At 43.4% G+C, this 26,186-nt stretch overlaps 1 protein-coding gene across 2 annotated transcripts in view; it reads left to right on the top strand.

The window, feature by feature from the left end:
• Positions 1–26,186, top strand: part of pde1a (phosphodiesterase 1A, calmodulin-dependent) — a 517,554-nt gene that overhangs the window by 175,850 nt on the left and 315,518 nt on the right. The gene's annotated exons all lie outside the window — the stretch shown is intronic.

Raw genomic sequence — 26,186 nt, 5'->3', positions numbered from 1 at the left:
GGCGTTAAGCCCTGATCTGTTTATGCCACTCTGTTAGAATGCAAAGGGTCTGCAGTGTTATGTGAAGACAGAGAGACAGGCAGACAGATTTGTGATTTTTGTTATTTTAGTAATTTCTGGACAGTAAACTAACATAGATATATCTATCATATTATGTATACATTTATATAGTGCCTTTCCAATCTGTCAGTCGTATGGTACCTTATCTATCAACCATATTGTGCCTCTCTTATATTTCTCATTTATATATTATCTTTCTTATGTATCTGTCTATATCATACAGTGCTTTTCGTATCTATAAATTATATAGTACCTTTCTGTCTTTCTATCTATTGCTTAAGGGTTCCACACCCTCAAAAATTTTGATGAGTTACCATAGAGTGGAAAAATGCATAGAAATATTCATTAATTTTCTAAAGATTAGGTTTTAGTGTGGTTAGTGTATCAATCAATTTGATTTGTGCCAACCTATAGACATCTATTGCTAAACTGCTGGTGTAGATGGTGAATGGGGCTGCAGCTCTGCAGATGGATGTATCTCAATCCCATTAAAAAAAGTATACAACAGAGATATACACATTGCATTTTTCATTTCGACAGATGGTGCATCATAAACATTAGCACTGCTTTTATAAATCCCATACCAAATTGTATATAACATAGACATATGCATTGTGTTTGACATTCTAACAGATAGTTCATCAAAAGCATTAGCACTGCTTTAATGGATCCTATACCATAGACATATGCAATTCATTTTTCACTCCAACAGATGGTGTATTACAAATATTTGTAATAATAAAATGCATTGTTTTTGTAATTCCAATAGATGGGGCATCACAAACATTTGTAATAATAAAATGCATTGCGTTTATCAGATGGTGCATCACAAACATTAGCACTGCTTTTATGAATCCCATACCAAATGGTGTATAACATAGACCTATGCATTGCATTTGTTATTCCAACAGATGCTTCAACACAAACATTAGTAGTAATAAAATGCATCACATCTGTCATTCCAATAGTTGGCACATTACCAACATTAACACTGATTTTATGAATCCCATCAATAATGCAGAGCTGCACAGTTGCAAGTCTATGGCAGCAATTCTAGACCGGCAGTTTTAGGATGCAAGTTAACGTTAGGGGTTCATATGGCTGGCATATACTATAAACAGTTAAAGGTAGGGGTTACTTAATGTTAGAGATTATTTTTGTAAAGGTTTAAGGTTTGGTGTGGTTAGTGTGTCAATCGGTTCATTTCGGGCTGACCTATAAACCTCTATCACTAAATTGCTAGGCCTAGATGTACAGCAAAACTTCTGTCAGTCCCGTGGTGACAAATGATGCTGCAGCTCTGCATGTGGAGGCATCTCAATCCCATACCAAATGGCAAACAACTGAGATATACACATTACATTCGTCATTCCAACAGATGGCACATTGCATACATTTGTAGTAGTAAAATGCATTACCTTTTTAATTCCAACAGATGCTGCATAACAGACATCAGTACTGCTTTTACGAATCCCTTACTAAATGGCAAACAACGAGTGCATTGCATGCGTCATTCCAAACAATGGTACATCAAGAACATTTGTATTATTGCATTTTATCACTAGAAATGTTTGTGATGCACCATCTGCTGGAATGACAAAGGCAATGCATTTTACTACTACATGCTTTACAACATACATTCCAAGTGATGATTCCCTGCAAATGTTAACGCTGAAGTCTATGTTGATTTCAACCCAGCTAATTAGTTAAATAATGCCTGGGACATCTGTAAAATTGGATTGAAAATCATAATATACAGTGCATCCGGAAAGTATTCACAGCACTTCATCACTTTTTGCACATTTTGTTATGTTACAGCCTTATTCCAAAATGGATTAAATTAATTTTTTTCCTCAGAATTCTACACACAACACCCCATAATGACAATGTGAAAAAAGTTTACTTGAGGTTTTTGCAAATTTATTAAAAATAAAAAAACTGAGAAATCCCATGTACTAAGTATTCACAGCCTTTGCTCAATACTTTGTCGATGCCCCTTTGGCAGCAATTACAGCCTCACGTCTTTTTGAATATGATGCCACAAGCTTGGCACACCTATCCTTGGCCAGTTTGGCCCATTCCTCTTTGCAGCACCTCTCAAGCTCCATCAGGTTGGATGGGAAGCGTCGGTGCACAGCCATTTTAAGATCTCTCCAGAGATGTTCAATCGGATTCAGGTCTGGGCTCTGGCTGGGCCACTCAAGGACATTCACAGAGTTGTCCTGAAGCCACTCCTTTGGTATCTTGGCTGTGTGCTTAGGGTCGTTGTCCTGCTGAAAGATGAACCGTCGCCCCAGTCTGAGGTCAAGAGCGCTCTGGAGCAGGTTTTCATCCAGGATGTCTCTGTACATTGCTGCAGTCATCTTTCCCTTTATCCTGACTAGTCTCCCAGTCCCCATCCCCACAGCATGATGCTGCCACCACCATGCTTCACTGTAGGGATGGTATTGGCCTGGTGATGAGCGGTGCCTGGTTTCCTCCAAACGTGACGCCTGGCATTCACACCAAAGAGTTCAATCTTTGTCTCATCAGACCAGAGAATTTTCTTTCTCATGGTCTGAGGGTCCTTCAGGTGCCTTTTGGCAAACTCCAGGCGGGCTGCCATGTGCCTTTTACTAAGGAGTGGCTTCCGTCTGGTCACTCTACCATACAGGCCTGATTGGTGGATTGCTGCAGAGATGGTTGTCCTTCTGGAAGGTTCTCCTCTCTCCACAGAGGACCTCTGGAGCTCTGACAGAGTGACCATTGGGTTCTTGGTCACCTCCCTGTCTAAGGCCCTTCTCTCCCAATCACTCAGTTTAGATGGCCGGCCAGCTCTAGGAAGAGTCCTGGTGGTTTCGAACTTCTTCCACTTATGGATGATGGAGGCCACTGTGCTCATTGGGACCTTCAAAGCAGCAGAACTTTTTCTGTAACCTTCCCCAGATTTGTGCCTGGAGAAAATCCTGTCTCGGAGGTCTACAGACAATTCCTTTGACTTCATGCTTGGTTTGTGCTCTGTCATGAACTGTCAACTGTGGGACCTTCTATAGACAGGTGTGTGCCTTTCCAAATCAGGTCCAGTCAACTGAATTGACCACAGGTGGACTCCAATGAAGCTGCAGAACATCTCAAGGATGATCAGTGGAAACAGGATGGACCTGAGCTCAATTTTGAGCTTCATGGCAAAGGCTGTGAATACTTATGGACATGTGCTTTCTCAGTTTTTTTATTTTTAATAAATTTGCAAAAACCTCAAGTAAACTTTTTTCACGTTGTCATTATGGGGTGTTGTGTGTAGAATTCTGAGGAAAAAAATGAATTTAATCCATTTGGGAATAAGGCTGTAACATAACAATATGTGGAAAAAGTGATGAAGCGCTGTGAATACTTTCTGGATGCACTGTACATGATGAAAAATCTTAAAAGTAAAGATAGAAACATTAAAGCCTCTCCATGTAACATACAGAAATGCTTACTAATAGAAATTTAGAAAAACAGTCTTTCCTTTTTTGTAAACACGAGTCCAATTAAAAGTTGAGATGGTTGGGATGAAAACCTGCCGGCACAGACAACCTCCCTTGAGAACCACCGGTGTACACAACTACATGGATGACTTCATTCTGGCAAAAGACCAAACTTCTTCTTCCTTCATATCTTCTTTTACTTTATCTGTCCACCTCTGTTTCAGTTTCCCTCACTTTCTCGTCTCCATTCCCCATGTGAAGTCAATGTTCTTGATCCACTTCTCCATATAGATGAGTCCTGCACCTTCTCCCTGGAAGCTCGATTAGACCTTAGATTTAGATCTTCTTTCACTTTATCCATCTACCTCTGCTTTGTCCCCCTCACTTTTTCTTCCCCTGGACTCCCATTCCCATCATTCTTTTGCCCACATCTTCCTTGTCTCTCCTCATCACATGTCCATTGCACTTCAGCCTACTTTCCTACCCCACTTTTGTTGTTCCTCTGATGGTCTCATTTCTAAATTCTGTCCATTTTTGTAAATCCACATTCTCATTTCTGTCACTTCTAACTTCTTCTCCTGCTGTGCTCTCCTTCACTGCTCCTGTCTAAGCTACAGACATCATTGCTGGTCTTACCGCCATCTTAAACGCCAGCCCAGATTGGTGCCAGTCCCAGGCCTGGGTGAATTGATTGGGTTAGTGTCAGGTAGGGCATCCAGCCAAATTTTATTGCAATCCTTAAAGATGGATTCAATCATCCATTTTCTTCTTCTTCTTCTTCTTCTTCTTCTTCTTCTTCTTCTTCTTCTTCTTCTTCTTCTTCTTCTTCTTCTTCTTCTTCTTCTTCTTCTTCTTCAACTTTATCTGTCCAACTTTGTTTCAGTTTCCCTCACTTTCTCATCCCCATTCCCATCACTCTTTTGCCCACATATTCGTTGTCCCTCCTCATCACATGTCCACACCACTTCAGCCCACTTTCCTGTCCTTTCACTTTTGTTGTACCCCTGATGGTCTCATTTCTTCTTCTGTCCCCTTTTTGTAACTCCACACATCCATCCCCACCTTCTCATTTCTTCCACATCCATCTTCTTCTTCTCCTGCTGTGCTCCCCTTCAATGCCCATGTCTCAGCTCCACACATCATTACTGGTCTTACTGCCACCATAAATGCCAGCCCAACTTGGTGCCAGTCCCAAGCCCAGATAAGCGGAGAGGGTTAGTAGTATCAGGAAGGGCATCCGGCTGTAAAATGTTATCAAAACCCTTAAAGATGGAATCAATCCAAGTATCTGCTTTCTAAACCCTCTTATCCAGGGTGGGGCAGCAGTCATCGGATACAGGGCACCAGGGCATCACTTGGCACATGCACACACTGGCCAATTTAGCAAACAAAAAAGTAATTGACCCAACTTGTGAATCTTTGGACTGTGGGAGGAAAGCAGTGACATGGGCACTCCAAACCCATGGCAGTGGCGCTACCACTGCACCACTGTGCCACCCTTCAGTGAATTTTGAATGGCCGTCTCTAGGGGGAAAAAAATAAAAAAATAAAATGGAAAGCTTACTGGGAATTTTCTGCTGGCTTCAGTTAAAATGGAAAATTTTAAAAGTAGGTGAAATACGGATAAAGATGGAATACCCACAGATGATTTATTAATGTTTAAGGTGCTTATTCATAGCTGATTGATGGTTCAATTTGCATATTATAAAGTAATTAATCAAATGGGCGTATGTTTGGAAACTGGGAATATTAATATTTCATGTTGTACAGAAAATGAATTTCTAGTAATTAAAGGAGAGTAGAAAAGTCAGAAAGGGAAAATCATTCTTCATATGTTACGGACGGGGGGGGGGGGTGCCTGTTAATTTAAATGAAAGTTCATTTTCTGTCATCATAGAGTTTATCGTTTATTATACTCTTTCAATAATAGGGGGAAAAATACACGGTGGTCCGGGAATGGAGATAAACTACTAGAAAATGGCAGAATTCCTTAAACAGGAGTGTCTGCATTGTCAGCTCTAGGCGTATGGCATGTAGACACAAGCCTAGAGGCACCATGCCAACGGATGGGGTGGCACAAAACTTTTCTTCTTTTGAGAATGCCAGGGTGCCAATCTGTAAAGGGGAAGCTCATTGATTTCATATGTGATTGTGAGGCGCCGGTCTATAAGGGGGTCCCCTTTTACCATGCTTGTTGATTTCATATACGATGGCAAAGGTGATGATTTCTCCAAGGGGCACCCATGCTTGCTGATTACGTCTTATGTGAATGCAGGGGTGACAAACTCCAAGGGGGACCATCTACACACGTGTCGATTATTTCATATGTGATAACGTCAAGGGTGCTGATCTCCAAGGGAAAAGTGTCGATTTTATATGTGATTGTAAGCAAACCGATGTCCAAGGAGGATTCCCACCCACTCTGGCTTCCTTCATCATTTTTAGTTAGAGGTCCAACCATGCAGATCTAAAAGTCGGACAACCTGGATTTCTATTTTTGGCTGCTTGCAACCAGTTATGCCTGGCGACGGACCCCTGGGTGTCAATCTCTACTACCGTGAGCCAGATCTACCCCTTAACCCTTTCTGAAGTGGCCTGCTCATCAGTGTTTAAAACACATCACATAGACCCATGATGACTGTTAGTTTTCTCAAAGACCCCCTTTAACCTGCTTTATATATATATATATATATATACTGCTCCAGAAAATGAAAGGACCCCTTTTTAATGAGAGTATAACATCAAGTCAGTGACACTTGTGGGCTATTGATCTGGTCAGTTCAGTAGCAGAGGGGCTTGTTCATCAGTTTCAGCTGCTTTGGTGCACTAGAGGGGCAACAATGAGACGACCCCAAAACAGGAATGAATGGGTTAACAGGTGGAGGGAGGCCACTGACATTTTCCCCTCCTCATCTGTTTTCTCACTCGTTTTGCATTTGGCTACGGTCAGTGTCACTACTGGTGTCATGAAGCCATACCTGGACCCTACAGAGCTGGCACAGGTAGTCCAACTTCTCCAGGATGGCGGGCACATCAATACATGTCATTGCCAGAAGGTTTGCTGTGTCTCCCAGCACAGTCTCAAGGGCATGGAGGAGATTCCAGGAGATAGGCAGTTACTCTAGGAGAGCTGGACAGGGCCCCTCGTAGAAGGTCCTTAACCCATTAGTAGGACCCACTGGTATCTGCTCCTTTGGGCAAGGAGGAACAGGATGAACACTGGCAGAGCCTACAAAATGACCTCCAGCAGGAAAGCCACTGGTGTGAATGTCTCTGACCAAACAATCAGAAGCAGGCTTCATGATGGTGGCCTGAGAGCCCGACATCCTCTAATGGGTACCGTGGAGCTCGATTGGCATTTGCCATAGAATACCAGAATTGGCAGGACCACCACTGGCGTTTTCACAGATGAGAGCAGGTTCACCCTGAGCACATGTGACAGATGTGAAAGGGTCTGGAGAAGCCGTGGAGAATGTTATGCTGCCTGTCACATCGTTGAGAATGACTGCTTTGGTTGTGGGTCAGTGATGGTCAGTCTGGGGAAGCATATCCATGGTGGGACACATAGACCTCTACAGGCTAGACAACGGCACCTTGACTGCCATTAGGTATCGGGATGAAATCCTTGGACCCATTGTCAGACCCTATGCTGGTTCCTCCTGGTACATGACAATGCCCGACCTCATGTGGCGAGAGTATGAAGGAATTGATACCATTGACTGCCCCCCCACTCACTCCCCTGACCTCAATCCAATAGAACACCTCTGGGTGGGACATTATGTTTGGGTCCATCCGACACCTCAGCCAGTCCAGGAGCTCAGTGATGCCCTGGTCCAGATCTGGGAGGAGATCCCCCAGGACACCATCTGTTATCTCATGAGGACGTTATTAGGCATGGGGGGGCATACAAACTACTGAGTATGATTTGGAGTTGCTGCAATGACATTTCGGCACACTGGACTTGCTTGCCTGCCTGCCTGATGCTGTATCTGTCTTTGTCTTTGAGTTCAGCCCTCTCTCTGTCGGTTGATCATTTTCATATCCATCCTTTCGTTCCTCACACATCATCATCTCAGTCCATAGCAGTAGAGAGAGCCAGCAGGATTTTTTCCCTTTGAGATCTGATGTGTTTTCAAAGTGTTCCTTTCATTTTTTTCAGCTGTATATACATATACAGTGCGTCCAGAAAGTATTCCCAGCACATCACTTTTTCCACATTTTGTTATGTTACAGCCTTATTCCAAAATGGATTAAATTCATTTTTTTCCTCAGAATTCTACACACAACACCCCATAATGACAACATGAAAAAAGTTTACTTGAGGTTTTTGCAAATTTATTAAAAATTAAAAAATTGAGAAAGCACATGTACAAAATTGAGCTCAGGTCCATCCTGTTTCCCCTGATCATCCTTGAGATGTTTCTGCAGCTTCATTGGAGTCCACCTGTGGTAAATTCAGTTGACTGGACCTGATTTGGAAAGGCACACACCTGTCTATAGAAGGTCCCACAGTTGACAGTTCATGTCAGAGCACAAACCAAGCATGAAGTCAAAGGAATTGTCTGTAGACCTCTGAGACAGGATTGTCTCGAGGCACAAATCTGGGGAAGGTTACAGAAACATTTCTGCTTCTTTGAAGGTCCCAATGAGCACAGTGGCCTCCATCATCCATAAGTGGAAGAAGTTCGAAACCACCAGGACTCTTTCTAGAGCTGGCCGGCCATCTAAACTGAGCAATCGGGGGAGAAGGGCCTTAGTCAGGGAGGTGACCAAGAACCCGATGGTCACTCTGTTAGAGCTCCAGAGGTCCTCTGTGGAGAGAGGAGAACCTTCCAGAAGGACAACCGTCTCTGCAGCAATCCACCAATCAGGCCTGTATGGTAGAGTGGCCAGACGGAAGCCACTCCTTAGTAAAAGGCACATGGCAGCCCGCCTGGAGTTTGCCAAAAGGCACCTGAAGGACTCTCAGACCATGAGAAAGAAAATTCTCTGGTCTGATGAGACAAAGATTGAACTCTTTGGTGTGAATGCCAGGCGTCACGTTTGGAGGAAACCAGGCACCGCTCATCACCAGGCCAGTACCATCCCTACAGTGAATTATGGTGGTGGCAGCATCATGCTGTGGGGATGGGGACTGGGAGACTAGTCAGGATAAAGGGAAAGATGACTGCAGCAATGTACAGAGACATCCTGGATGAAAACCTGCTCCAGAGCGCTCTTGACCTCAGACTGGGGCGACGGTTCATCTTTCAGCAGGACAACGACCCTAAGCACACAGCCAAGATATCAAAGGAGTGGCTTCAGGACAACTCTGTGAATGTCCTTGAGTGGCCCAGCCAGAGCCCAGACTTGAATCTGATTGAACATCTCTGGAGAGATCTTAAAATGGCTGTGCACCGACGCTTCCCATCCAACCTGATGGAGCTTGAGAGGTGCTGCAAAGAGGAATGGGCCAAACTGGCCAAGGATAGGTGTGCCAAGCTTGTGGCATCATATTCAACAAGACTTGAGGCTGGAATTGCTGCCTAAGGTGCATCAACAAAGTATTGAGCAAAGGCTGTGAATACTTATGGACATGGTGTGGTGGAAGTGCTGCAGTCCAAGGCTCCGGGATTGTCCAAGCGCCCCCTGGTGGTGGCCACAGTCCCCAGCAGGATTGAGCTTCCAAGCTCCATGCATACCCGGGGGTCTGCTTTCTCATGTCCTGGGGAATGTATTGCCTCTCTCTCGGTCCTTTAACTCTCCAGACGTCCTGGTGGGGCAAGGTCCCCGGTCGTCTTGCACAACAGGTACATGTTCAACTTCATTTAAATAATGTATACTGTTAATAATTAAATATGAGGGCACGGTGGCACAGTGGTAGCTATGAGCTGGCGCCCCGTTCGGGGACTGTTCCTGCCTGGCGCTGTATGCTTGCAGGGACCCTGGATGGACAGATGGATGGAATAATTAAACATGTACTATGAAGATATTTCAATGTTCCTTAAAAGTTTTGAAGAATCGGCGTTCTAAGCTTGCAGCTGTTTCTTTCATTTATTACAGAGTTTATTATGTGGCGATTGGTTGTGTGTTGAAAGAAAAGAAAGGACAGGAATTGGGGGTTAGTACGTTTGAAAGAGACAGTACTGCTGCAGTAAATTATTCCATCGAGGGTCGCGCAGCAAGCATTTTGCAGGAGGCAGGAACAATCTCTGGACGGGGCACCAGCTCACCATTGCCACTGCGCCACTATACCCCCCCCCCCTTTTAATACATGTTTTAATGCATTTCATCATGATAATGATATCAAGTACACGTCTTAGTGTTCTAAAATGTTCAGAGAGCTGTGATATCATGAATGTAACGTATTATAAGTGGAGGTCAGTGCCGTAAGAGAAAGCTCGTTTAGGAAGCATGTAGTGATTCACACACATTGAACACACAGAATACGTAGCATTTAACGTGCTACTTTACTTAAGATGGGATCTGAGAAACTCTAGTAAATAAAAACATTGACTTTAAGATGAAGTTTACAACGTTCTACTTTAATGACAAAATAAACTACGAGATTAAAGTGGAGATTTCAACCTTTTTTTCTTCACTGTGCCCCTATTTTTTTTTCTTTTCTCTGTACCCTAAGTCGGTGGGCTACGAGTCACCTTTTCACTGCGACTTTGATATCTGACCACTTCTTTTTTTATTTCGGGCTTTGTGTGACTTTCTGAACTTGAACTTTCAAGGGTCTCCGCCACTGTGCGTCACTCAATCAACTTCCTTCTATTGTTTATACCACTGCTTAAGCCAATAAACAGTACATTTTTCTTTGCCTCCACTTCACAATTCTGTTTTTTCATGCGCTTTTTCCATTGTCTTTTAACCAAACACCAAACAGGGAAGGTGATATTTATATTGATTTGCATATTAAAATATGCAAAATTCTGGGAGGAGTCAGGGTGGGACGGCAGGCGCATGCACGGGCGTTACTTTTCATGCTGGCCGGGATTTATGGATCTGAAGTGCGCGGAAGTTAGCTTACGCATAGCTTTGTGCATCTGCTTTTGTCATCTCAACAGTTGGTGCATTACAGACATTTGTAATGAAATACATGCATCTGTCATTCCAACTGATACCACATCACAAACATTAACAATGCTTTTACAAATTGAATACCAAATACCTTATAACAGAGACATATGCATTGCGTTCCCATTCCAACAGATGACACATCACAAACATTTGTAGTAATAAAATGCATGCATTTGTTATTCAAACAGATGGTGCATCATAAACATTATCACTGCTTTTGCAAATTGTATACCAAATGGCATGTGACACAGAGATAGGCATTGCCTTTGTCATTTCGGCAGACGGTGCATCACAGACATTTGCAATAAAATGCATGCATTTGTCATTCCAACAGATGTCGCATCACAAACATTGACAGTGCTTTCACAGATCGTATACCAAATACCCTATAACAGAGACATATGCATTGCGTTCCCATTCCAACAGATGGCACATCACAAACATTTGTAGTAATAAAATGCATGCATTTGTCATTCCAACAGATGTCGCATCACAAACATTGACAGTGCTTTCACAGATCGTATACCAAATACCCTATAACAGAGACATATGCATTGCATTCCCATTCCAACAGATGGCACATCACAAACATTTGTAGTAATAAAATGCATGCATTTGTTGTTCCAACAAATGCCTCATCACAAATATTAACACTGCTTTTACGAATCCCATACCAAATGGCATAAAAAAGAGAAATATACATTGCATTTGTCATTCCAGCAGATTGCACTTCACAAACATTTGTAGTACTAAAATGCATGCAGGGTGGCACGGTGGCGCAGTGGGTAGCGCTGCTGCCTCGCAGTTGGGAGACCTGAGGACCTGGGTTTGCTTCCCAGGTCCTCCCTGTGTGGAGTTTGCATGTTCTCCCCGTGTCTGCGTGGGTTTCCTACGGGCGCTCCGGTTTCCTACCACAGTCCAAAGACATGCAGGTTAGGTGGATTGGCGATTCTAAATTGGCCCTAGTGTGTGCTTGGTGTGTGGGGGTGTTTGTGTGTGTCCTGCGGTAGGTTGGCACCCTGCCCGGGATTGGTTCCTGCCTTGTGCCCTGTGTTGGCTGGGATTGGCTCCAGCAGACCCCCGTGACCCTGTGTTCGGATTCAGCGGGTTGGAAAATGGATGGATGGATGGAAATGCATGCATTTGTTATTCAAACGGATGGTGCATCATAAACATTATCACTGCTTTTACAAATTGTATACCAAATGGCACGTGAAACAGAGATTGGCATTGCGTTTGTCATTTCGGCAGATGGTGCATCACAGACATTTGCAATAAAATGCATGCATTTGTCATTCCAACAGATGTCGCATCACAAACATTGACAGTGCTTTCACAGATTGTATACCAAATACCCTATAACAGAGACATATGCATTGCATTCCCATTCCAACAGATGGCACATCACAAACATTTGTAGTAATAAAATGCATGCATTTGTTATTCCAATAAATGCCTCATCACAAATATTAACACTGTTTTTATGAATCCCATACCAAATGGCATAAAAAAGAGAAATATACATTGCATTTGTCATTCCAGCAGATTGCACTTCACAAACATTTGTAGTACTAAAATGCATGCATTTGTCATTCCAATAGATGTCGCATCACAAACATTGACAGTGCTTTTACAGATTGTATACCAAATACCCTATAACAGAGACATATGCATTGTGTTCCCATTCCAACAGATGGCACATCACAAACATTTGTAGTAATAAAATGCATGCATTTGTCATTCCAACAAATGCCTTATCACAAATATTAACACTGCTTTTACGAATCCCATACCAAATAGCATAAAACAGAGATATATGCATTGCATTTGTCATTCCAGCAGGTGGCGCTTCACAAAAATTTGTAACATATATTCTAACAAATGGTGCACTACAAACATTAACACTGAGGTCTACATTGAGTACTTAGATTTCAACTCATCTTAGATGGGTAGCACAGCTAATACATACATAAAATAAAAACTTTTTATGTATTTATACAGTACATAAAAACAGAATTCAATACTTGTTATTTATTTCAGTCAGTCAGGCAGTCATTTTCCAACCCGCTATATCCTAACACAGGGTCACGGGGGTCTGCTGGAGCCAATCCCAGCATAGAGTGCAAGGCAGGAACAAATCCCCGGGCAGGGCGCCAACCCACCACAGTTATTTATTTCAACAAAGCTGAATTTGGCCTATTCAGAAGTTTTGTTACCATTGGTATAAAACTATTTCTGTGTCTCTTTATTTTAAATTTTATTAGTAGGCATCGCCTCCCAGTACGTAAATTTTGGAAGTGACTATTGAAGCAGTGTGTCTGGTTCTTTATCATCTTATCCGCTTTTCCTTTTCCCTCCATTGTCATACAATTCTTGAAGTCATAGCTGAGACTGTAGACAGAGAGAAGACCCCAGCTGGATTCTTTTCCAAAATGTATTTTTATTAATCACAGACAGACAAGTCCAGGGCAGCAATGAAAAAGTCAGTGCACTCTCAAGAGTTCGTCTAGGAGTTCCATAGGACGCTACTGTTATCCTCAGCCCTCCTCAAGTTCACTCTGTTATCCAGCAGGGTCTCCAGGTAGTATTAAGAGCACTGCCCCTCTCAACTTGGTCTCCAATGAGGACCAGAGGTTACACTGATGCAGCATCCTTCCTAAAAGCAGCTCTTTTGTCTTCCTCACATTTAGCTGGAGGTTCTTGGCTCCACCTCAGACTCCGCCTCAGTCATCCAGCCCCGCCTCCACGTGACCCAGAATCATTCCATGTCCCGCCGCGAAATGGACTCCCTTCTTTGCACACGACTTCAGGCGTCTCACTGTTTTGCTGTCAGAAAGAGACATTGAACAGATAAAAGATGAAATTTGCAAGTTGAAGTTGCCTCTAAGCAGTAAACTAATCGTTGGTTGAAGTCACACAGAATGTTTCGTTGTGTTACGACAGGTGAGTTCACAAATCCATCAATGCTTTTCAAGGGGAGATTTTGAAATTTCAAACATGTATACAGAGCGCGGTAATCGAGATCTCTTAACGAAAATTAAACCGACCTGACAAATTTTCTTGAGACATAATTGTGCCGAGTTTCAGTAAAATCAGTCCACTGTGAGGCGTGTTATGTCATGTGGACAGATGGACAGATGAATGGACGGACAGACAGAGAGAGAGAGAGAGCTATTGCAGTAGGTGCTTTTCTCATCTTGTAAAAAGGCTCCTGATCATAGCGGAGGTGAATTTGTACGTGAGACCTGCGCTGTGACTGATCAGGTTTGGACTGGAGACGCAGTACGTTTGATGAAGTGTTAAGTAGTGATGAGCGAACCCGAATGAATTCGCTTCTCCTCCAGTTCGGTGAAAACGTGGAAACGTTTCAGTGAACTTGATGAAATGCATTGAAGGAAATGCAATGTGGAAGGAGAAATTGAACTGGTTTTAAGTGGACTTGAATGATGCAGGGGTCTTCTAATTGATCCTGAGGGCTAGGGAAGTGTCTATCAGCTATGCTGGATTGATTATCGAGGCCAGAAATGTGACCTGGGCTCTTAGGCAACTGTGCTAACCACTGCGCCACTGTGCCTCCCTGAGATTAAATTGTACTCCAAGTTACTTTATCTCACTCTGCAACTCCTGAGCTCCTGACTAACAAACAGATACAAAGCCCATGATGTGAGGGACCAGCATTATGTACTCGGGTAGGCTGTCCCTGTCACTGCCCGATCTGCGCTACATAGCAAGGAGCATTGAATGCGTAATTCAGCAGGAAAGACGTAGCGTACAATGGAATCTATGCAGAACAATATTCTCATAATATTCTCATTATAGTCACATATATGAATTCGCTTCTCCTCCAGTTTAGTGAAAACCCAGCCTGGTCCAACTCTCACATGCCTTCCATACCACACTGAGGTAAAATAACTCAAATTATGCATTCAGAAAACCCTCACTACCACCGATATTAACAACTCCTTTGCACAGGCTCTTCCTTCCTTCTATTATCTTCATCCTTTTTCCTACAGTGATGGGCAACAGATGGAACGAGCTACCTTTGGGTGATGGAGTATGGTCACCCATCTCAGTAAAGGATTTCTAAAACTCTAGAAGTTGGTCACCTCCCTGACCTAAGGTCCTTCTTGCCTGATTACTCAGTTTGGTCAGACGGTCAACTCAAGGAGGAGTCTTGGTGGCTCCAAATGTCTTCTATGTCACAATTTTTGAGGCCACTGTGCTCCTGGGAAGACTCCAAGCTTTAGCAGTGGTTTGATCTCCTTGGCCTGATATGTGCCTCTCCACAGTTTGATCACGAAGGTCTATAGAAAGTGTAAGAGTCACCGTTAGGTTCTTGGTCACCTCCACAACCAAGGCCCTTCTTGCCCGGTAACACAGTTTTTGTCAGATGGCCAACTCAAGGAAGAGTCCTGGTGGCTTCAGACTTCTTCTATTTGACAATTCTTGAGACCACTGTGGTCTTGGGAAGACTCAAAGTTTTAGAAATGGTTTGTTCTCCTTGGTCTGATCTGCGCCTCACCACAAGTTGATCATGGAGGTCTGCAGAGAGTCCCCTAGACATCATGACTTGGTTTTTGTCTTGACATGCAGTGTGAATTGTGGGATCTTCTATACACAGGTACACAAGTGCTTTTCTAATGGATTTCCAGCCAATGAAGCTGACCATAGGTGGACTCCAAACAAGTCACCATTGGGTTTTTGCTCACCTCCCTGACCCAAGGCCCTATTGCCCACTTACTCAGTTTAGTCAGACTGTCAACTCAAGGAGGACTCTTGGTTGCTCCAAACGTCTTCTATGTCGCACTTCTTGAGGCCACTGTGCTCCTGGGAAGACGCCAAGCTTTAATAATGATTTGATCTCCTTGGCCTGATCTGTGCCTCTCTACAGTTTGATCACGAAGGTGTACAGAAAGTGTGAGAGTCACCATTAGGTTCTTGGTCACCTCCACAACCAAGGCCCTTCTTGCCCGTTTACTCAGTTTGGTCACATGGTCAACTTAAAGAGGAGTCTGGTGGCTTCATACTTCTTCTATGTCACAATTCTTGAGGCCAATGTGTTCCTGGGAAGACTCCAAGCTTTAGCAGTGGATTGATCTCCTTGGCCTGATCTGCACCTCTCCACAGTTTGATCACGGGAGTCTACAGAAAGTGTGAGAGTTACCATTGAGGTCATTGTGGTCCTGGGAAGAGGAATTCAGCAGGAAAGATGTAGCGTACAATGGAAGCTATGCAGAACAATATTCTCATAATATTCTCATTATAGTCACATATATGAATTCGCTTCTCCTCCAGTTTGGTGAAAACATGGAAACGTTTTAGTGAACTTGATAAAATGCATTGAAGTCAATGAGGAAGGAGAAACTGAACTGGTTTTAAGTGGACTTTAATGGTGCAGAGGTCTTCTAATTGATCCTGAGGGCTAGGGAAGTGTCTGCCAGCTATGCTGGATCGATTATTGAGGCCAGAAATGTGCTAACCACTACTACTCAGGTGGCCGCAGAATGTCCAAGGGGGTGAGAATATCTAAACAAGCAGGCTATAAAACAGCCGTGTGAGCAGCGTGTGAGTGGGAGCACCGGCACAACTCTTGGAGAGCACTTTTACGTGACCCTGAGGGCTAAGGAAGTATCTGGTGTGATTATTTTGGCCAGAAATGCGACCTGAGCTGTGAGGCAACTGTGCTAATCACTGTGACACTGTGCCTCCCTAAAATAAAATTACATTCTGAGTCCTTTATCTCACTCTACCTGACTAACAAACACATACAAAGCCTGTGATGCGAGGGATCAGCATTACATACTTGCTGTCCCTGTCACTGCCCGATCTGTGCTACATAACAAGGAGCATAGCATACTAAATCCAGCAGGGAAGACGTAGCATACAATTGAATCTATGCAGAACAATCAAGTGTTATTATAATATTCTCATTATAGTCCCAATACATGAATTCGCTTCTCCTCCAGTTTGGTGAAAACATGGAAACGCTTCAGCAAACTCGATGAACTGCATTGAAGTCAATGAGGAAGGAGAAACTGAACTAGTTTTAAGTGGACTTGAATGGTGCAGGGGTCTTCTAAAACTCTAGAAGAGTCACCATTAGGTTCCTGGTCACCTTCCTGATCCAAGGCCATTCTTACCTTATTACTCAGTGAGGATGGATGGTCAACTTCAGGAAGAGTCCTGGTGGCACCAAACTTCTTCCAGTTGACAATTCTTGAGGCTACTGTGGTCCTGGGAACACTCAAAGCTTTACAAATGGTTCGTTCCTCTCACCCTGATCTGTGCCTCACCACAAGTTGATCGTGGAGGTGTACGGAGAGTGCCTTGGATATCATGACTTGGGTTTTTGTCCTGACATGCAGTGAGAATTATGGGACCTTCTATACACAGGGACAGGAGTGCTTTTCTAATGGATGTCCAGTCAACGAAGCTGACCACAAGTGGACTCCAAACAAGTCACCATTGGGTTTTTGGTCACCTCCACAACCAAGGCCCTTTTGCCCACTTACTCAGTTTGGTCAGATGGTCAACTCAAACCTCTTCATGTTCACAATTCTTGAGGCCACTGTGCTCCTGGGAAGACTCCAAGCTTTAGCAGTGGTTTGTTTCCCTTGGCCTGATCTACTTCTCACCACAAGTTGATCATAAAGGTGTACAGAAAGTGTGAGAGTCACCATTAGGTTCTTGGTCACCTCCACAACCAAGGCCCTTCTTGCCCGTTTACTCAGTTTGGTGTCATGGTCAACTTAAGGAGGAGTCCTGGTGGCTTCAGACTTCTTCTATATCACAATTCTTGAGGTCAATGTGCTCCTGGGAAGACTCCAAGTTTTGGCAGTGGTTTGTTCCCCTTGGCCTGATCTACACTTCACCATAAGTTGATCATGGAGAGTCCCTTGGACATCATGGCTTGGTTTTTGTCGTAACGTACTGTTTGCATTGTGGAGCCGTCTATACACAGGGACACAAGTTGCCTTTCTACATGAGGTCCAACCAATTCAGTTTGCCAGAGTTGGATTCCAATCAAGTTCTAGAAACATCTCAAGATAAATTCATGCAAACAGGATGGACCTGAGCACAGGCTGGAGTGCCACGGCATAGGATCTGAATGAGAAATTTCAGTTTTTGATGTTGAATACATGTCTTCACTTTGTCATTATGGGATACGGAGTGAAGATTGATGGGCAAATTAGCAAATGTATCCAACATAATGAAGTGTGAAGAAAGTGAAGGGGTCTCAATACTTTCTCAATCCACTGTAATATACTAAAATGCTAAGAGTTGGACGTATTGCACTTGTAACAACTCAGGGCTACTAAGATTCACATCATTTTAACGGGGATTTATTTTAAATGGGGAAGTCAGGACTCCACCCAGCCTGGTCCAACTCTCACAAGACTTCCATACCACACTGAGGTAAAATAACTCAAATTATGCATTCAGAAAACCCTCACTACCACCGATATTAACAACTCCTTTGCGCAGGCTGTTCCTTCCTTCTATTATCTTCATCATTTTTCCTACAGTGATGGGCAACAGATGGAACGAGCTACCTTTGGGTGATGGAGTATGGTTACCCATCTCAGTAAAGGATTTCTAAAACTCTAGAAGAGTCACCACTGGGTTGTTGGTCACCTCCCTGACCTAAGGTCCTTCTTGCCTGATTACTCAGTTTGGTCAGACGGTCAACTCAAGGAGGAGTCTTGGTGGCTCCAAATGTCTTCTATGTCACAATTTTTGAGGCCACTGTGCTCCTGGGAAGACTCCAAGCTTTAGCAGTGGTTTGATCTCCTTGGCCTGATATGTGCCTCTCCACTGTTTGATCACGAAGGTCTATAGAAAGTGTGAGAGTCACCGTTAGGTTCTTAATCACCTCCACAACCAAGGCCCTTCTTGCCCGGTAACACAATTTGGTCAGATGGCCAACTCAAGGGGGAGTCCTAGTGGCTTCAGACTTCTTCTATTTGATAATTCTTGAGGCCACTGTGGTCTTGGGTAGACTCAAAGTTTTAGAAATGGTTTGTTCTCCTTGGCCTGATCAGCGCCTCACCACAAGTTGATCATGGAGGTCTGCAGAGAGTCCCCTAGACATCATGACTTGGTTTTTGTCCTGACATGCAGTGTGAATTGTGGGATCTTCTATACATAGGTACAGACGTCTTCTATGTCGCAATTCTTGAGGCCACTGTGCTCCTAGGAAGACGCCAAGCTTTAGCGGTGGTTTGATCTCCTTCGTCTGATCTGTGCCTCTCTACAGTTTGATCATGAAGGTGTACAGAAAGTGTGAGAGTCACCATTAGGTTCTTGGTCACCTCCACAACCAATGCCCTTCTTGCCCATTTACTAATGTAAAGGACAGCTGGGTCCCTTGCCCGGCAGAGACGCCCCTGCTGCATCTGTTCCGGGGCAGCAGCCATGGACACTTCAATACCTCCCCCGGGACGCTTGGTGGCAGCCTCCCTGCAGACGATGATTCCCCAACCTGGCGCATGGCTCCATGGGAGATGGAGTCCTCCACAGCCTGGTTGGGGGCTCGGATGGCCGCTAGGGGGAGCTGCATGGAGTCTGCAGCCCGGCTGGTCGAATCTGCAGCCCCACCCGGAAATGCAATTAGGACCAGGTGGTCAAGCACCTGGGACGCTTCCGGGTGGGGTATAGAAAGGACCGGCCACCACCACTCGGAGAGCCAGGGTCAGGAGGAGGAGGACTACGCTTGCGGAGGAGTGGTGGGAGAGGAGAAAAGAGTGCTGTTGTTGTTGTTACTGTGATTGGAAGAGTGCTTGTGGGACTGTGTATTACCTGTGGGTCACGGGGAAGACGTGTGCCCACGGCTAAAGACGAAAATAAAAGGTCTTGGTTTAGTACGTGCCTCTGTGTCCTTCTGTGCCGGGTCAGGCGCCTGTATAGCGCCTTTTCTACACTCAGTTTGGTCACATGGTCAACTTAAGGAGGAGTCCTGGTGGCTTCAGACTTTTTCTAGGTTACAATTCTTGAGGCCAATGTGTTCCTGGGAAGACTCCAAGCTTTAACAGTGGATTGATCTCCTTGGCCTGATCTGCACCACGGGGGTCTACAGAAAGTGTGAGAGTTACCATAAAGGCCATTGTGGTCCTGGGAGGACTCAAAGCTTTAGAAATGGTTTGTTCCCATCGCCCTGATATGCGCCTCGCCACAAGTTGATCATGGAGGTCTGCAGAGAGTCCCTTGGACCTCAAGACTTGGTTTTTGTCCTGACATGCAGTGTGAATTGGGAAGCCTTTTATACACCAGGACACGAGTTGCCTTTTCGAAATGAGGTCCAACCAATTCAATTTTTACCAGAGGTGGACTCCAATCAAGTTCTAGAAACATCTCAAAATGAATTCATGCAAACAGGATGTTCCTGAGCACAAGCTGGAGTGCCACAGCATAGGATCTGAAAATTAATATGAATGAGAAATTTCAGTGTTTGATTTTGAATGAATTTGCAGTTCTTTCTGATAACATGTCTTCACTTTGTCATTATGGGATACGGAGTGAAGATTGATGGGCCAATTAGCAAATGAATCCAACATAATGAAGCGTGAAGAATCTGAAGGGGTTTGAATACTTTCTCAATCCACCGTAATACACTAAAATGCTACGAGGTGTTATTTCAACACCAATTTGGATGTGTTGCACTTGTAACAACCCAGGGCCACTAAGATTCACACTGATTTAACAGGGATGGGGAAGCAAGGACAACACCCAGCCTGGTCCAACTCTCACATGCCTTCCATACCACACTGAGGTAAAATAACTAAAATTATGCATTCAGAAAACAATGATGTTCATAACAATTACCTGGTGTTTTCTTTTGTTGTCCTACATCCCCACATGTGATATACCGTCGGACTCATCCTGATGTCTACTTATACAACTGGTTGGGCTTTTTGGGGTTCCCACCTCTTTTTGGCCATCTACACCCAAGAAAAATAAAACTCTTTCTTGGATCACATTTTGTGCAGGAGATGACACCATTATAATGAATTCTTAAACCATTAGGTGTCTTCAGCAAAAAGATGATCAGAAGAACTTGAAGTTGTGCAGGCCACATCAACCAGCCCCTAATAAGACACTAGGGGTCCAAGCCTAAAAAAAAAAATGAGGATCGGTGATATTGGAACGTGGAGTATGGTTATTATTTTTTTAAGAACATTAGAACAATCTGGATGAGAACAGCCCAATAAAGCTAACCAGTTCAGCCCATGTAATTCTTCTTAAATAGCATCAAGTCGAGTTTTGAAAGTCCCTAAAGTCCTCCAGTGCACCACACTACTTGGTCTCTTATTCCAAGTCTCTGTGGCTCTCTGTATGAAGAAAAACTTCAAATGCTTGTGAGAAATCTCCACTTAACAAGTTTCTAACTGTGTCCCCGTGTTCTTGATGACCTCATTTTAAAGTCACTGTCTCAATCCACTGGACTAATAGTCTTCAACACTTTAAACACTTCAGTCAAGTCTCCTCTTCATCCCCTTAAGGCTCAGCTCTTTTAATCTTTCCTCATAACTCATCCCCTGTAGCTTTGAATCAGCCCAGTCGCTCTTCTCTGGACCTTCTCTAGTGCTGCTATGTCTTTATGGAGACCAAAACTGCACACAGGCCTCCAGATGAGGCCTCACCAGTGTGTTATAAAGCTTGAGCAGAACCTCCTGTGACTTGTACTCCACACATCAAGGCGCTATATGACCTGACATTCTGTTAGCCTTCTTAATGGCTTCTGAACACTGTCTGCCAGTTAATAGTGTAGAGTCTGCTACGACTCCTAAATCCTTCTCATAAGGTGGTCTCTCGATTTTCTGACTGCCCATTGTGTATTTAAACCTCACATTTTTACTTCCTATGTGTAATTCTTTACATTTACTGGCATTAAATTTCATCTGCCACATCTCCTCATAGAATTTCAGTGTCACCAAAACGACACAATGTCATCAAAAAGGTTTGGGGCAATCACCCATATATTGTGCCTTGGCTGCAAAATGGTTAAATAGTTGAGAGATGTTCACAGGTACGAGTCCAAAACAGAACTGCTTTTGGTTGCTAAAGATGGCGGCTTTATATGCCGAGACCAGAAGTGACATCATCGGTGGCACCGGAACCAGAAGTGACATCAACAGTGGCGCCGGAACCCTGCAGCATTTCCCGTGGATGGTCTGCAAGGTTTTGAGAATGAAAGTCAGTGCACCTCGCCACCCCCTGGTCTGGCGTGGAATTATTATCATTCAGGCCCTTTAGCTGTCTCCCAATCACACGTGTGTGACACTAGCATTTTCGTAAAACACAACCTCCCTCGTCTGAGCCCATATGCTGACTGTTCCTAATAACTCCTGTCCTTGCCAGGTGTTGCTCGATCTTCTCCTTAATAATTCCTTCCATTAATTTTCCTGTGATGTACATTAATCTTATTGGCCTATAGTTGCTTGGATCTCTTTTTATATAACGGGATAATATTTGCCATTTTCCAGTCCTTCAGAATCTCCCCAGTGCACAGTAACTTCCTAAAAATATGTGTCAAGGGTTTATATTTGTACTCGCTAACCTACTTGGGCACTCTGTGGTAAATATCATCTGGTCCTGGTGATTTGATTGATTTGAGCCTATTTATCTCAACTGCTCTTCTCTCTCTACAATTTCTAAATCCCTCAGTACCTCCTTAGTAGTCCCTGTTACTGCTCTGAGGTTTTCTACTTCCTCACTTCTGAAGACCTCAGAAAAATGCGAGTTTATAACTTATGCTAATTCACTGTCTGTATCTTTTAATTCCCCTTCACTATTCCTGATGCACTTCACCACCTCCTTGACTCTTCTTTTAGTACTAAGTTACTGAAGGAATCTCTTTGGGTCGTCTTTTGCCTTCTCTTCTATATTCCTCTCAAACTGTCTTTAAGCCTCCTTAATATCCTTTGTGATGGCTGCCCTCATGTTTTCATAAGCCCTACAATTTTTTATGCTATTTCGAGGTTGCAGGTTATGAAATTCTGATTCTTTACTGGTGGTCTTAGCCCCCTAAGAGCCACTCCTATAATGGTAAAAAATGACAAATTTCAAACATAGGCATGTGGCATATCATTTCAGCCTATTTCAAGGTCAGTGATACAAATATGACATTATTTTTTATTTTTGGTCCTTTTCTAGACCTCTGTGGACCCCCATCAGAGGGTAAAAAATGACAATTTCTGTATCAATTGAGAATATTTAGACGTTAAATATTTTAATTGAAGTACACAATTGTAATATTTCAAATATTTGACCCAAGTATTGTTATTTATTATGTTCTTCTACCTCACAAAGAAAATAATTACATTTTTTATGAATATCCTAGGGCGGCACGGTGGCGCAGTGGGTAGCACTGCTGCCTCGCAGTTGGGAGACCTGGGGGCCTGGGTTCGCTTCCCGGGTCCTCCCTGCGTGGAGTTTGCATGTTCTCCCCGTGTCTGCGTGGGTTTCCTCCGGGCGCTCTGGTTTCCTCCCACAACCCAAAGACATGCTGGTTAGGTGGATTGGCGATTCTAAATTGTCCCTAGTGTGGGTGTGTTTGTGTGTGTCCTGGATGGATGAATATCCTAAATATGGGGTGGCTTACGCTAATTCCAATGTTTTTCTGCATTCTGGATTATTAAATGTAGATTGATAAGCAAAAATGGCAAATTTCTCCACTTAGAGAACATTTCAATAGATTAGATCAACTTTATTAATTACACTTGGAAATTTAAATGCATACAGGAGCAGAAAGGTCAAAACAAAGATACAGACTTACATTACAATCTATCGATCAATAGATAAATTAATCAATTTAAATTGTTATTTGTGATGGCATCCAATTTTAATAATACCCAACCACAGAAGCCATACATAATCGCCGTCTTTGACCGCAGTTTCTTGGCAGTGAAGAAGGATTAGGGTAACGTAACATTATGGGTTTGTGTGGTTAGCGTGTAAAATAGTCATGAAGGAAATGCTGCTTGTGCCGTGAAACTGCGGCTCATTATATTCAGCGACTTCCGCCAAGACACTGCGGTCAGAAATGATGGTGACATATGGCACTGCAGTTGGATGCTCCTCTCCAATTTTGCCAACATCCTCTTCTCCGTATCATCTTGCAGTGTGTCCAGAGTTAGCCCTGTGCTGGAACAGATTTTCCCGATAAGTATGTACAGGAATTTCATATCGTTGCATTGTTGAACTCAAGTTCTTTCTCCAGGAGACCACCGCCTAGAGCAACACACTGGCTACTATCAACTCTCAGAACATTTCCAGCAGCATCAAAAGGCTGGAGTCTCCTCTGAAAGAACCGTCTTCTGTGGGCCTTCTTGTCCAGCACCGCTACGTTGTCAGTCCAGTCCAGTTTGCTGTTTATGTGGACCCCCAGGTACTTGTAGCTCTGCACCACTCCCACATCCTCCCCTTAAATGGTGAGTGGGCTCAGAAGATCCTTGACACACCAGAAGTCCACCACCAGCTCTTTTGTCTTGCTGCTGTTGAACTGCAGGATCCCTCCACAAGAAGCCCCCCCCCTGCACTCCAACTCATCTCCATTGGGGGGCGTCATCTGAGAATTTCTGCAGATGGCGTGCGCTGATCTTGTGCTGGAAGTTCATTGTGTAGAAGGTGAACAAGATAAGGAGACAGGGCAGCTCCAGTATTACACACCACCATTAAGCAACTGTGGGCCAGTAAGCTTAACGTGCATCACAAGAAAATTAATGGAAGGAATTATTAAGAAGAAGATTGAGCAACACATGGCAAGGACAGGACAGCCAGCATGGGGTCAGAAGAGGGAGGTCATGTTTTACTAACCTGCTGGAATTCTATGAGGAGGCAACAAAAGGATATGGTTGAAGTGGAGGAGATGATGTTATTGATCTTGACTTTCAGAGAGCATTTGGTAAGGTGCCACCTGAGAGGGTGGGCATCAGACTATAAGAAGTGGCAGTTCAGAGTGATGTTTTTAGATGGGTGCAGAATTGGCTCAGACACAGGGAGGAAGAGGGTGATGGCGTGAGGAACATCATCAGAACTGGCCAATGTTCAGAGTGGTGACCAGCAGGGGGCAGTGCTGGGGCCGCTGCTATATTTAATATTTATAAATGATTTAGATAGGAATATAAGTAACAAACTGGTTAAGTTTGCAGATGATACCAAGATAGGCGGATTAGCAGATAATTTGGAATCCATTAAATCATTACAGAAGGACATGGACAGCAGACAGGCTTGGGCAGATGAAATTTAATGTCAGTAAATATAAAGTATTACACATAGCAGGTTAGGTGGATTGGCGATTCTAAATTGTCCCTAGTGTGTGCTTGGTGTGTGGGTGTGTTTGTGTGTGTCCTACGGTGGGTTGGCACCCTGCCCATGATTGGTTCCTGCCTTGTGCACTGTGTTGGCTGGGATTGGCTCCAGCAGACCCCCGCGACCCTGTGTTCGGATTCAGCGGGTTGGAAAATGGATGGATGGATGAAGTAAAAATGTGAGGTTTGAATACACAATGGGCAGTCGGAAAATCGAGAGTCCACCTTATGTGAAGGACTTACAAGTCGTAGTGGACTCTAAACTATCGACTTCCCAACAGTGTTCAGAAGCCATTGAGAAGGCTAACAGAATGTCAGGTTATATAGCGCCTTGATGTGTGGAGTACAAGTCACAGGAGGTTCTGCTCAAGCTTTATAACACACTGGTGAGGCCTCATCTGGAGTCCTGGGTGCAGTTTTGGTCTCCATAAAGACTTAACAGCACAAGAGAAAGTCCAGAGAAGAGCGACGGGGCTGATTCAGGGCTACAGGGGATGAGTTATGAGGAATGATTAAAAGAGCTGAGCCTTTATAGTTTAAACAAAAGAAGATGAAGAGGAGACCTGACTGAAGTGTTTAAAATGATGAAGGGAATTAGTGCAGTGGATCGAGACGGTGACTTTAAAATGAGTTCATCAAGAACACGGGGACACAGTTGGGAACTTGTGAAGGGGAAATTTCACTCAAGCGTTAGGAATAGTACATTGTTCTGGCGCCGCCGAGAGTGGCAGCCTTTTCAGCAGCTCCGTGTATGACTGTATGTGTATGTGTACTTTTATTTTTCTATTTTTATTTATTGTTCACTTGTGAATTTCCCCTTGGAATTAATAAAGTATCTATCTATCTATCTATCTATCTATCTATCTATCTATCTATCTATCTATCAATCATATAGTGCCTTTCACTCTATCTATCTATCTATCTATCTATCTATCTATCTATCTATCTATCTATCTATTATATAGTGCCTTTCATATCTATCTAATAGACAGATAGATAGACAGATAGATAGAGCCTTTCATATCTATCTATCTATCTATCTATCTATCTATCTATCTATCTATCTATCTATCTATCTATTATATAGATAGATAGATAGATAGATAGATAGATAGATAGATAGATAGATAGATAGATAGATAGATAGATAGAAAGATAGCTAGATATCTATCTATCTATCTATCTATCTATCTATCTATCTATCTATCTATCTATCTATCTATCATACAGTGCCTTTTACATCTATCTATCTATCTATCTATCTATCTATCTATCTATCTATCTATTATATAGTGCCTTTCATATC

This window comes from Erpetoichthys calabaricus, chromosome 8 (assembly GCF_900747795.2).
Source record: "Erpetoichthys calabaricus chromosome 8, fErpCal1.3, whole genome shotgun sequence".
Classification (NCBI taxonomy): Eukaryota; Metazoa; Chordata; class Cladistia; order Polypteriformes; family Polypteridae; genus Erpetoichthys; species Erpetoichthys calabaricus.
This window is presented reverse-complemented; position numbering and strand designations above follow the sequence as displayed.